This window comes from Petaurus breviceps, unplaced genomic scaffold (genome assembly GCF_028583685.1).
Source record: "Petaurus breviceps papuanus isolate PSGF00001 unplaced genomic scaffold, PetGlider_PUasm1.0 90919, whole genome shotgun sequence".
Taxonomy (NCBI): domain Eukaryota; kingdom Metazoa; phylum Chordata; class Mammalia; order Diprotodontia; family Petauridae; genus Petaurus; species Petaurus breviceps.
The window spans coordinates 15,868,841-15,881,562 of record NW_027187378.1 but is presented as its reverse complement, the minus strand read 5'-3'; the positions used below and the strand labels follow the sequence as shown (position 1 = coordinate 15,881,562).

Here is a 12,722-nt window from a genome sequence, read left to right as displayed (position 1 = left end):
TAATCTAATCCTAAAGAATGAGTGAGTTAAAGAACAAACCACAGAAACAATACATGATTTCATTAAAAATAGTGAAAATGAAAACATATTTAAATTTGTGGGATGCAACTAAAGTAGTACTTAGGGGAAAATGTATATCCATAAATCCAAAAATGCATATCTATAAATGCACATCAGTATAAGAGAGAAAGGGCAAATCAGTGAATTTGGAATGAAAATCAGAAGAACAAATTTAATATAGCAAATTAAATATCCCCCCCAATGGAAATCCTAAAAATCAAAGAAGAGATAAATAAAACTGGAAGTTTAAAAAAATCATTAAATTAATAAATAAAACTAGGAGCTGGTTTCATGGAAAAAGCAATAGGTTGACCATTAGTTAATTTGATTTAAAAAGAAAGAAGGAAAGCAAATTATTAGTCTTTAAAATGAAAAGGATACATAAAACATACAAACCAATGAACAGGAAATTAAAGAAATTACTAGGAAATATTTTTCCCAATTATATGTCAGTAAACCTGACAATCTAAATGAAATAAATATTTACAAAAATAAACATTGCCTAAATGAACAGAAAAGGAAATATAATATTTAAATAACCCTATCTTAAAACAAGCCAAAAATTAACTCCCTGACAAAAATCCCAGGACAAGTTGAATTTACAAGTGAATTCTTCCAAACATTTAAGGAACAATCAATCCCAATATTATATAAGCTATTTAAAAAAAACAGGTAAAGAAGGAATTTAGCAAATTTATTTTATGATACAAACATGCTTTTGAAACCTAAAGCAGGGAGAGCAAAAACAGAGAAAGAAAACTACAAACCAATTTCCTTAATGAATTTGATTTAAATTTAAAAAAAAAAATAAAATACCAAGGGGGTGGCTAGGTGGCACAGTGAGTAGAGCGCTGGCCCTGAACTCAGGAGGACTTGAGTTCAGATCCAGCCTCAGACACTTAACAGAAAAAACAAACAAACAAACAAAAAAAAAACTAACCAGGTGACCTTGGGCAAGTCACTTAACCTCAATTGCCCTCTAAAAAGCAAAAATAAAACAAAATAAAATACTGAGGAGATGACAGCAATATATCACAAAGTTCATATACTATGACCAAGGAAGGATTTACACCAAGGATGTTTCAATATTAGGAAAAAAAAACTATCAACATACTTGGCAACATCAATAACAAAAACAACAAAAGTCATATGATTATATCAATAAATACAAAAAAATGTTTTTGACAAAATTCAATACTCCTTCCTGTTAAAAACAATAGAAAGCATAGGAATCAATAGAACCTTTTCAAAAATAATAAATAGTATCTATCTAAATTGGATTCAGCCTAAGTATCATCTGTAATGGGGATAATCGTGAAGCCTCCCCAATAAGATTAAGGGTGAAGTAAGGATGCCCATTATCACTATTATTATTCAACAGTATATTGGAAATGCTAACTATAACAATGATAATAAAAAGTGTAGGTATAAAAATAGTCAATAAGGAAATTAAACTATCACTCTTTGCAGAATATATGATAGTATACTTAGAGAATCTAGGGAATCAACTAAAAATAGTTGAAACAATTAACAATTTTAGCAAAGTTGCAGGATGTAAAATAAACTCAAATAAATCATAAGCATTTCTATATACTATAAACATAACCAAGTAGGAAGAGATAGGAAAATTCCATTTAAAATAACAATAGATAATATAAAATATTTGAATCCTATTTGCCAAGACAAACTCAGGAACCATATGAACACAATTAAAAATACTTTTCATACAAATCAAGTCAGATCTAAACAGCTGCAGAAATATTAATTGTTCATGGACAGACTGAACCAATATATTAAAATAACAATTCTGCCTAACTTGGTTGACTTAATCAGTGTCATACCATTCAAACTACCAAATAATAATTTCATAGAGTTAGAAAAATATAATAAAATTCACCTGGAAGAAGAAAAGGTCAAGTATTGCAATAGAATCAATGACAAAATATTAAAGAATGTGGCCTAGCAATACCAGATTTCAAACTATATATATACAAATGGATAAACTTGAAAACAATCTAATAGTGGCTAAGAAATAGAGTAGCGGATCTTTGGAATAGATTAGGTGCACAATACACAGTGATAAATGATCACACGACTATTGTGTTTTATACACCCAAAGATCCAAACTTTGGGCACTAGAACTCAAGATCTGACAATGATTGCTGGGAAAACTGCAAAGTATTTTTGGAAGGAAATAGGCATAGACTAATATCTCACAATAGAAAGTGTTCATTTTGTAGGGGCAGCTAGGTGGAGTAGTGAATAGAGCATCAAGTCTGGAGTCAGTGAGACCTGAGTTCTAAACTGGCATAAGATACTTACTGACTATGTGACCCTGGACAAATCATATAATGTTTGCCTGTCTCAGTTTCCTCAATTGTAAAATGTAGATAATAATAGCACATATCTGCCTGGATTATTGTAAGAAGATAGTGTATGCAAAGCACTTAGTATACTACCTGGCCCATAAGTAGGTGCTATGTATGTGTTAGTTACTATCATTATTATTATTATAACATTAAGCTTCTCTGCAGTCTGGCTTTGATTTCTAGTTTATTCTTTCTGAACCTTATTGTCTTATACATTTATTGCTACTCTCATCTTTTCCCATGAAATCTACAATGTATACAATGAAATCTACAAGTATAAGAGTATATGTTGATTTGATTTGGAAGGTCTTATGCCAAGTTCTTTGTAGAATATTTCTATTACTTCATCCTTATCATATGTTGTTGCATATACTGTAATTAGTTTCACAGTGATATTTTGTAGTGTCAAAAACAGGATGGTTGCTAGCACAGGTTCTTGAACTTCTTTATTAAGAAAGATAGCTGTTTAGGGGTCAACAATCTTTTTTAATTACATTCACTAGTTCAGGGGAAAAGTCAACACCCTGAACTTCAGAAAAAACACAAACAGGAATATATAGAGAAAATACAAACAGAGAAATAAAGACCAATAGACAGGACCCTGACTTCCATAATCAAAGTAATATTGCTATAGATTTTATGTACATACCTGGATTGAGAGAGCCTTTATATCTGAGCTCTGAACATATAGCTACTCAGAATCTCAACCAGGGAATCACAAGATCCTTATCATAAACAAACACCCAAAGCAGAATACCAAGTCAGAGTATATATACTTCCCAGAACCAAAAGGCATCACAACCCTCCTGATTCAGTGCCTAATTAGAAATTAGCAAAAGGTGTGAAAGCCTTCCTGCAAGCAAGCTTCCTGTAAGTAAGGTTCCTTACGATAATGGGCTCCATATGGGGCATATTAATGGGTGAAGGAAAACTTAAATCCCATTAATTTTACATCTTTTTGATAACATTTGTCACTATAATACCATTACAATAGCCAAATAGCATATAAAATAAAGGGTTTATTTTGTTTGTTTTTCATTCTCCCTTGGGAGTATAATATGTGCTTTGCTGAATCTCTTTTTGCCTCTCAAAAAAGTACCCACATTTATCTTTACCTTTAGTTGTAGTTTATTTATTTCTTTTGGTTTTATTAATAGCAACAATACAGAGATTGATGTGATTCAGTTCCTCATGCTATCTGTTTACTTATTGGATAAGAATCACATTTACAGTAGCAATAGTGAAATTAAAAATTATTGAAAGTCTAAAAACTGTGATGATTGACAGCCTCTGACCCCTTTCTCACTACTCTACCACCATCCCTAGAGAAATAGAAGAGAGTTAAATGCAGTATTGTTTTAATGCTTCTTTGTTTCACGGGTTTCTATGGCCAAAAAAATGTATTTGCTATTAGAAAGCCTATTAGTGATATGACCCTCCATAGCTAAGTTGGTACATAGGAAACCCAGCAAGCAATTTTCAGCACCTACTATGTGCCAGCCAATGTGCTGAGTACATTCTGCTCCAGGAGTCATACTCAATGACTTTCCATTATGACAAAACCTATCAGAGCCTTTTATTGTTGCCATAACCTACAACCCTTATTATGTGCTTCACATATCTCCACAATGTGATGAAGCATCAAAATAAGACTTTGTAGAGAAATGGAGTAGATTCTTAATAAATGCTTCCTGATTTATTAAACAAGATTCTGTTTGTTCTCAGAACACAGAAATAGTAGCAATAAGTGGAAATTGCAAAAAAGTAGGTTTAGGTTTAATGATCTAGAAAAAAAAATCCATAAAATTAGAGGCATCAATAATAAGTAGAATGGACTCTTGGTAGAAATTATGAATTTCTCTTTCTTTAGGTAAAAACTATATGACTGCTTTTTGGGGAATATTCTAGTGAAGATTATTTTTAGGTATGTGCTGAACTGGATGGTTTCTGATTTTCATTCTAACTCTGAAACTATATATTTTTTTTCCAAAATGTATGTCATAACTGTGACAAATTTATAAAAATAAGTCATTCCCTAGTTGATATATGGCCAAATGATATGAACAGGAAGTTTTCAGAAGATTAAATCAAAGACATCAATAGTCACATAAAGTTCTCCAATCATAACTGATTATAAAATGAAAATTAAAAAAACTCTGAGATACCATCTCACACCTATCAGATTGGTGAACACTACAGAAAAGGAAAATGGCAAATACTCGATGGAATGTGGAAAAATTGAAACACTAAAGCACTATTGGTGGAGTTGTTAACTACTTCAATTTTTCTGGAGATCAATTTGAACTATATTCAAAAGGCTATAAAAATGGAAATACTAAGCAATACCACTACTAGGCTTTATTGCAAAGAGGTCAAAGAATAGGGAAAAGGACCTGCAGATACAAAAATATTTATAGCAGTTCTTTTTTTATGGTGTCAAAGAATGGGAAATTAAGAGGATGTCCATCAATTAGAAAATGATTGAATAAGTTAGGGCATATGATTATGACATAATATTATTATGCTATAAGAATAATGAATAGGACAGTTTAAGAAAAACATGGGAAGACATATATGAACTGATGCAAAGTCAAATGAACTTCCGGAACATTGTAGACAGAATCAGCAATATTATAAGCATGATCAATTGTCAATTGTGAAAAACTTAGCTACTCTGATCAAGGCAATTATCCAGGACACTTCCAAAGGACTCATGATGAAAAATGCTACCTATTTACAGTGAGATAACTGATAAACTTTGAGTAAAGATTGAACTATACTTTTTTAAACTTTATTTTCTTGGAGTTTTTGTCTTTTTTTTGCAATGTGGCTAATATGGAAATATGTTTTGTATAACTTCACATGTTCAATTGATATATAATTGACTGCCTTTTTAAGAAAGGGTAGGGACAGAATGGAGAGTAAAAATGTGGAAGTCAATTTTATTAAATGAATGTTAAATGTTTTATATGTAATTCAAAATTGTTTAATGAAATAAATAAAAACCTATCTCATTCTATTTTACAAAAGCAACCAGCTGAAAGCAGGAAAAAGTAGTAGGTTGCTCATCTCTCCTGATATTTCCCCAGATAGAAATGAGTTGTGCAAATATTTTTAGACTCTCTTCAATCACTAGTAACTCTACACAACATCTGAAAAGACAAGTCAACCTAACTATTCTCCCTCTGAAGTTACAAAGAGAGGGGCTCACAGAACTTCTACATTTGATCCCAAGAAAAAGAGTAAGAAATATGTCATTTTTTGAGACCTAGACTCATACTCCACATAAAAATCTGGCTACTTCCTTATTGAATGTTATGAAAAATTTTACTTTTCCATTCCATCCTTACTTTTTATATAGATTATCTTGGATAAAATGGCTCACCTTTATCGCACCTCATTTTTTAGCTCCCCATATTTAATCATGTCCTGTAGCATGGCATTTTGAATTTTTTTTTACTGTGCTACCTTCCTTCCTTTAAAAAAATGTCAAAAGAAAGAAAGATACATTCTCAACCTTCTGGCCTTCAACTGTGAAGTTTATATCACTAAATATCATATAATAAAGAACAACTTTCATATTTCTTCCCCTTTATATTTAACCATGACCAAAAACACACTTGTAGTTCAGTGTAAGACACTTAAAAAACCCTTCAGTCATGCAACACAGGCATACAAATGAGCTCCAGGGTTTATAATCAATTCATCCTTTCTATCCCCCTTCTGGGTTTGTTTATGTTAGCTTAGTCTCCATCAAAATGATGTCTTAATTAAATCTGAAGAATGGCCATTTGCCTTTACTTTAGTGATGATTTCATTCTGCCATGGATATCCATTTAATAGATGTGTAACAGACACAAAATGCAACATAGATTTCACTCTAGCAAGCATAGGCTGATTTTTAATTTTTAAGTCCTTTATGGGGCTTCAAAACATTTCAGTTTACCATAATATGAAATAACTTTCTAACCAAATGCTGATTTATTAAGACAAATTTCAAGGATCCTTGATGCAGTGTTCGCATAGAACTTCTCAGGAAGCAACCTGAGAGAAGTAAAATCAAGGTACCACATACATAACCAGAAATTCTAACTGTAGTTCCATATATACTTGGGCTCTATGTTCTCACTGAAGCCAAGTTCTATTCAGTGCCTCACTGAGTTACCTCTCTCCAAATAAGGAACAGAGGCAGTTAAAATGTGGAAAATTAAGAAAATGCAGAACACATCATTAAATCATATACTCAGGAAGCTGTGGCAATCTTTACTTCGACTCACATAAGGTCTACTATAAATGAAATATATATTTTAATTATTTCCAGTTTGAATATTCCCAATGTGCAACATGGAGCCTCAACTGCTCACTGCAGAATAAAGGAAAATTGGGTGGTAAGGAAGAAGAATGTTGCAGCTAACGCAGAACAGTTGCAAGTTATATTCTACATTGCCCTGAGCAAAACTCTTCCTTTTATTTTGGAGAAAAAGCAATTGGTTTCCCCTACAGTACAACGTCTGTGCTCATAGTCTGTTTACTCATGAGCTCTGACAGGTTTACTCAGAGCAGCTTTGCAAACCAGCTGCTCTCCCAACAAGCACTGTGGTAGTAATTCTTTAAAGTTGCAAGGATAACCTATAATGATACATGGCCTTTCATGATGCTAGGCAGGCAGAGGGAACTGTTGACATATTTTACTTTTGCATAGCATTTTCAATTACAGAGAATGGAAAAAAAAACTATGAACTTTTTTTTTCAGTGCCCCCTCTCAGTAGACATCCATCAGGGAGCATGTAGCATGCAAAGTTACTTAAATCCTACCTCCACACACCTCCCCCCTTAACCTTCTGGAAATGTGCCTACAATTTTTCTTTGTCATTCCTAACCCAATCAGAATCAAACCTTAGTCTTTTAAGTGAAGTGGGATCTACATCCCTGCCAGTTAAACTACTGTGATGGCTCACACCAGGGAAGGAATTAGTGGAAACCACAAAATTGTATGCTATCCTGCTTTCAAATTCATTCAGCCAATTTCTACACTCTCCCCTACCCCATTTTAATAATCCATTCAGCCAATTTCTACACTCTCCCCTACCCCATTTTAATAATAATACTATTCAATTTGTAAAAGAGGTTTTGGGGGGCAAACTTGAAGAATTCACCACTCTAAAATTCCATTACTCCAAAGGGTAATTATACATTTTGGAGAGTTTTGCTCTTTTATTCTCAAGTGTGCAGGGTAGCAGATTTGACCTTAATTTTAACCTTTGCCTACTGTTTTCAGAAATGTCTGCAAAGCTAGCTTAACACTTTGGAGCCTTGGGACTTTTATTTCTTGTATTCTGTTGTCTGCATAGGCATTTACTTAGTCTGCCATCAAATCCAGATCATTAAGGGAACCTATGTCCACAGTATACCTGAAAGTTAATAATGGATACTCTACGTAAGAGGATGCTTTTCTGGGGAAAACATATAGGGGGGAAGAGAGTTGCCATAAAAAGAAAAAAGAAAATAATTTTATTAAAGCTAAGGAAGGTTTAGTATATTTTTAGGAATAAGATGAAACAGAAATAGAAACATTTAAATATTAGTTCCTAAAAACTCAGCAATCCCATATTGATGGCAAGAAAGAATACTTCCACAATGGAAACTCAATTTACCACACATTATAGCTGTTCTTTCTTATTCTTTTACTAGCAGGACCCTGAGAAAAATTTTAGAATTAAATTCTTTAAAAAGTATGGAGTTATATTACAGAAGCAAATAAAAAATCAATTTGCTTCACCATCACATTTTAAACTCCCATGGGAAGAGATTAGTCTTTATATACTTTCTCCTGGGATAATCTTCTTTCCCTTACATACAAAATACAGTGTTCATAGTTCTCCTTGACAATGCTTTTCATTGGTTTCACTCCTGGGGTGTATCAGCTCTTCTCACACAATCTGCCCCAGTAAAGTAAAAAATCAAATTGGCAGGAGAAATTTTGGAACAGAAAATAATATTGTCATGTTAAAATTAATAGACTCTAACCCTATTTTTATATTAAAAAATTATTGTTCAAATAGAGTTTTTCTAATTATCATCCAAAAAGCAAATAAAAAAATACAATACAATCTCTGAGAATTGATTCCTCGAAATAAAACCCCATTCACCCTGTGTTAGAGCTCTGACCAAAAGTTTTCCAGAAAAACTAATCAATTAATTTAGATGTCCTCACCTCCAGAAAATGTTTCCTATTTCCTTAAATCATTACTGACCTCTGAACTTGAATAGCATGTCTCTCTCTTTTATAACACTTATCAAATTGTAATTTGCACTATAGTTATTTGTGTTCCACCTTTAATTAGGGTTTAAGCTTTTTGAGGGCAGAAGTTGTCTTAAACACCCTTGTCTACTATAACACCTAACTGTATTTCTAATGGATGTTCAATAAAATGCTCATCTCAGTGTATGTAGACCCCAAAACAAAGTCCTGCATAACTTTCCAATGCTGCAATTCTGTGATCCTATGGAAAGAACTTTTTATGTTGTATATGGCAGCCAAACTCCTCCAAAAGATGTCAAGCCTTCATTGAATAAATGTGCATCATACTGCACCTCAGTGAGAATGCTGCCTAGCCAATCTGTTATTTACCAGCACATAATTCACTAGCAAATTGCCACCTGATGCTGTTAGGTTAATTTCATATCGTAAGATGAAATGCTCAGTATTCCGTGCCAAGTTTTCAAAGTTGCCCCTTCATCAGCCAAGATTCAGCTTGAAATACTCCCCAAGGGAATTTCCTTTCTGACTCTCTAGCAGACTGAGGTCACTTATTTTGAGGATCCTTGATGTGAAAGAGCCATTTAGATTGTATTTATACCTGTGAAAGTAAACTATCTCCTAAAGTTATCTAAATTAAGTGATAAGGATTAGAAATGGGATTTCAATGTTAAAGATATTTCTAGGAGGAGGACATTTCTGCTACCAATTTGGCTACCTTATCTGTAGTTTATTGTCTCATTTAAGGTGAAATGGTTAGACCAGAGTCTCTAGAAAGAAGTGGGAGGGGAGTCAATGACTTGTTGGCCTTAAGATTCCCTCTCTATCCACTAAGTTCCACTCATCTTTATGCAAATTCAAATGAAGTAAAATATTTAAAGTTCTTGGAAAAGTAAAAAAAAAAAAACCACTAATATAAATTAACTTGATTTGTACTTAGTTAAGTGAATAAATTTCAGCAATATGTAAATGATAACATGTCAAGAATTCTGAAAGTTTGTTGCTTGCCTTCTCAATGAAGAAGGAGGGAAGAAAGGGGAGAATTTGAAACTCAAAATTGTAAAAAGTGAAGGTTAAAATTGTTTTTACATGTAATTGAGGAAATTAAAATGAAAAAAATTAATAGAAAAGAAAAAAAAAGAATCCTGCAAGTTTAGAACACCAAACTACCAATACTTGCTTTCTTTCTGCTTCAGAAAGTTAATATCTTCACATGTGGAAGAGGATAAGAGTGACTTAGTGGTCTTGTGATCAGCAAGGTGGAAGATTAGAAACTTTCTCTAATTTTCACAATCTTTGAGACCTCTCCAAAATAGGAGTAATGTATAAAACATTAAGCAATATAATTTATCTTCATGATATGAGACATCAAGAATCTTAACAAGGAAACAGCTTGATGTGCTATCAGAAGAAAAAGTTAATCCCTAATCCAAAATTAACATGCCTGGAACAGAATTCAACTCTTCCCATCCCTACCCAGTATGCTGCTCTGCACCATGGAAAACCAAAAGCAAGGACTTGCTTTGACTGTCCCTGCAACATTGCAACACTGGAAATGCCAACAAAGTACATCCAGAGAACTGAGAAACAGGAGGAACTATGAGATTTCAAAATGCCTGTGACTCCATTATGGCTGAAACAAAAGAAAAAGACACCTAGCTGTGTCCAGTTCTGTCCTCCCCCGAAGTCACTAAGGGTGAATACTGAGGCTAATGAAATGTGAATTGGCCAGCAAGGAAGAGGCTGAAACAGTTTTGAAGTTCAACCCTGAAAAAACTGCCATGAAGAGGGAAGGAGTATGAAAGTGAATAATATAAGGGGAAAAAGATTGAGATCACCACAAATCTTAGGAGAAAAAAAAGAAAGACTTTGAGCACAAACAGATATACTATCAGGGAAGGAAATGTGACTTCTAGACCATGTAAAAAAGTTCAGATATCTATGAATACATATTACAAGATATAGGTAAAGGAATCAACATTAGAAGAAGCAGAAAACACTGGATTGCCACAAAAATGGAACCAAAGTAAAAATATCCTGAGTGGTTAAAAATGTAAATAAAAATTTTGAAAAACAAAATGTATGGCATGAACAGTACAATAATTGTGAAACCAAAAAACTTAAATCCATGTTGGCAACCCTTACCAAAGTGACAAAAGAGAGAGAACAATGGATTGAAATACAAACATATGGAAATAATAGACAAACTGGGAGAAGAGAAGTAAGCATTAAAAGAAGATAATGTCTGTACCAGGAAAAAAAAAAACACTGATCTCAAGGACTAACACATATAAAGATAACTTGAGAATTATTGATTTCCAAAAATAACATCAAAAATCTGCATGCCATATTACAAAAATTAAATAAAATATTGTTAGCAATTCTGAAAACAGAAAATAAAGTGATAATTGAAAGAATCCACAGATTGTTTAGAAAACCCTTGTGCTGCAACTCCAAGAGACATAGTGCTTAAATTAAAAAATTCTAATTAGAACAAATTCTCTAAATGAAAAGGGGGGGCAGTCCTTAAATGAAAAAGGAAAGGGAATTTGAATAACCAAGACTATTCAGCACCCACCAGAAACTGCAGCATGGAATGCAATAATGGATTCCAAAGACAAAAAATGGTAAGGAAGACATCTACAAACCTGACTCTAATCATTAATGGGAAACAAAGATATACATTCAATAAAAAGAGACATTAAAAGCATCGCAATCGAAAAAACCACACCAAGAAATTATTTGCTTTTCTTACTCCAAAAAGCACAAATGTAAGAAAAATATGTTCTGTCTAGGAGACTGACTGTTCTTTTTGCCAGTATCACCACCCCCCTTCTCCTATCTTTTTAACTCAATTTTCCTTAAGTGACAAAATTCCTAATTATAGCTTGTCTCAAGGAAATATCAGAGTAAAGTGATAGTTATTTTTAATTTAGGGAGTTTTAAAAATACATTTTGTTTTTTATACTGTAATTACTTCACAAGCACCCACCCCAACCTTTAGTATCCTCCTCTAAAACAGTAGCAGAAACTCTGTTAATTGGAACCTTATAATGACTACATCTAACAAAATATGTTCTCACTTTATCCATTACCTCTATACAGACAATGTAATCTAACATCAGTCATCTGGAACCATTGCTGACTGTAGCATTTAATATGACTTCTGTTCATTTTAATGTTGCTGACTTTACTATATGGAACACTGTAATCACAGTCTTCTCCTGGTTCTGCTTTTTAATCTCTATATCTTCATCCATGTTCTCTTCTTTTTTCCAGCCTCAGAGGATGAGGTGCTTCCTCTCTGGTCAGATCTAGTCCTCTAATTGCAATTTTGATCCCTTCACTCTCTATATTACAGGTGGATACAACTAAAATACCCACATCTCTTTCTCTCAAACTACTCATTTTATTTTATCTTTCATTAATAGATACAAATCTTCATAACATTGAGAAGAGTAACACTCTCCCTGAGCTAGGGCTCCAAAATTGACCTCTCAGGATACACCAGGTTCTGTTGGCCTGCATTTTTGAAACTATAGTTTACAAACCTCTGAGTGGTGTACATTCAATAGCAAGTAAGAGTAAATAAATAATTCAAAGGAAAGTAATTACTGAAATGGAATAGCCTTAACTTTAATTGTAAAATATCTTCCCATAACCATAAGAAATATGGTGTTCATTCTCCCACAAGTACTGTAAGTCCCTGTAGGAAGACTGATAGAGAGGTACACTTCAGGAAACACACATGCCCAAAACACATCACACCTCTGGCATTTCAGTATGCATCATTCAAGTATGATGACTTCTTATGATGGACAAATCACTCTTTGGGTCTATGGAGTCTCTTCTCCTATGTTCTTGGTATCTAGATTCTATAGAACTGTTCTTTACAAGACATGGTATCTTCTAAATCAAATTATAGCTCTTCTCAATGATGTATCAGTTTACCTATCATCTCAACAGATTTTCTAATTTAGACTACTTGTCTTTTCTTATCTTGGCAAATTTGCTAGCTGAGATGTGTTAATCAC

General features: G+C 33.1%; 1 long non-coding RNA gene across 1 annotated transcript in view; it reads right to left on the bottom strand.

Annotated features, from left to right (window-relative positions):
* LOC138151781 (uncharacterized) overlaps positions 1-12,722 on the bottom strand; it is a 184,761-nt gene that overhangs the window by 45,713 nt on the left and 126,326 nt on the right. The gene's annotated exons all lie outside the window — the stretch shown is intronic.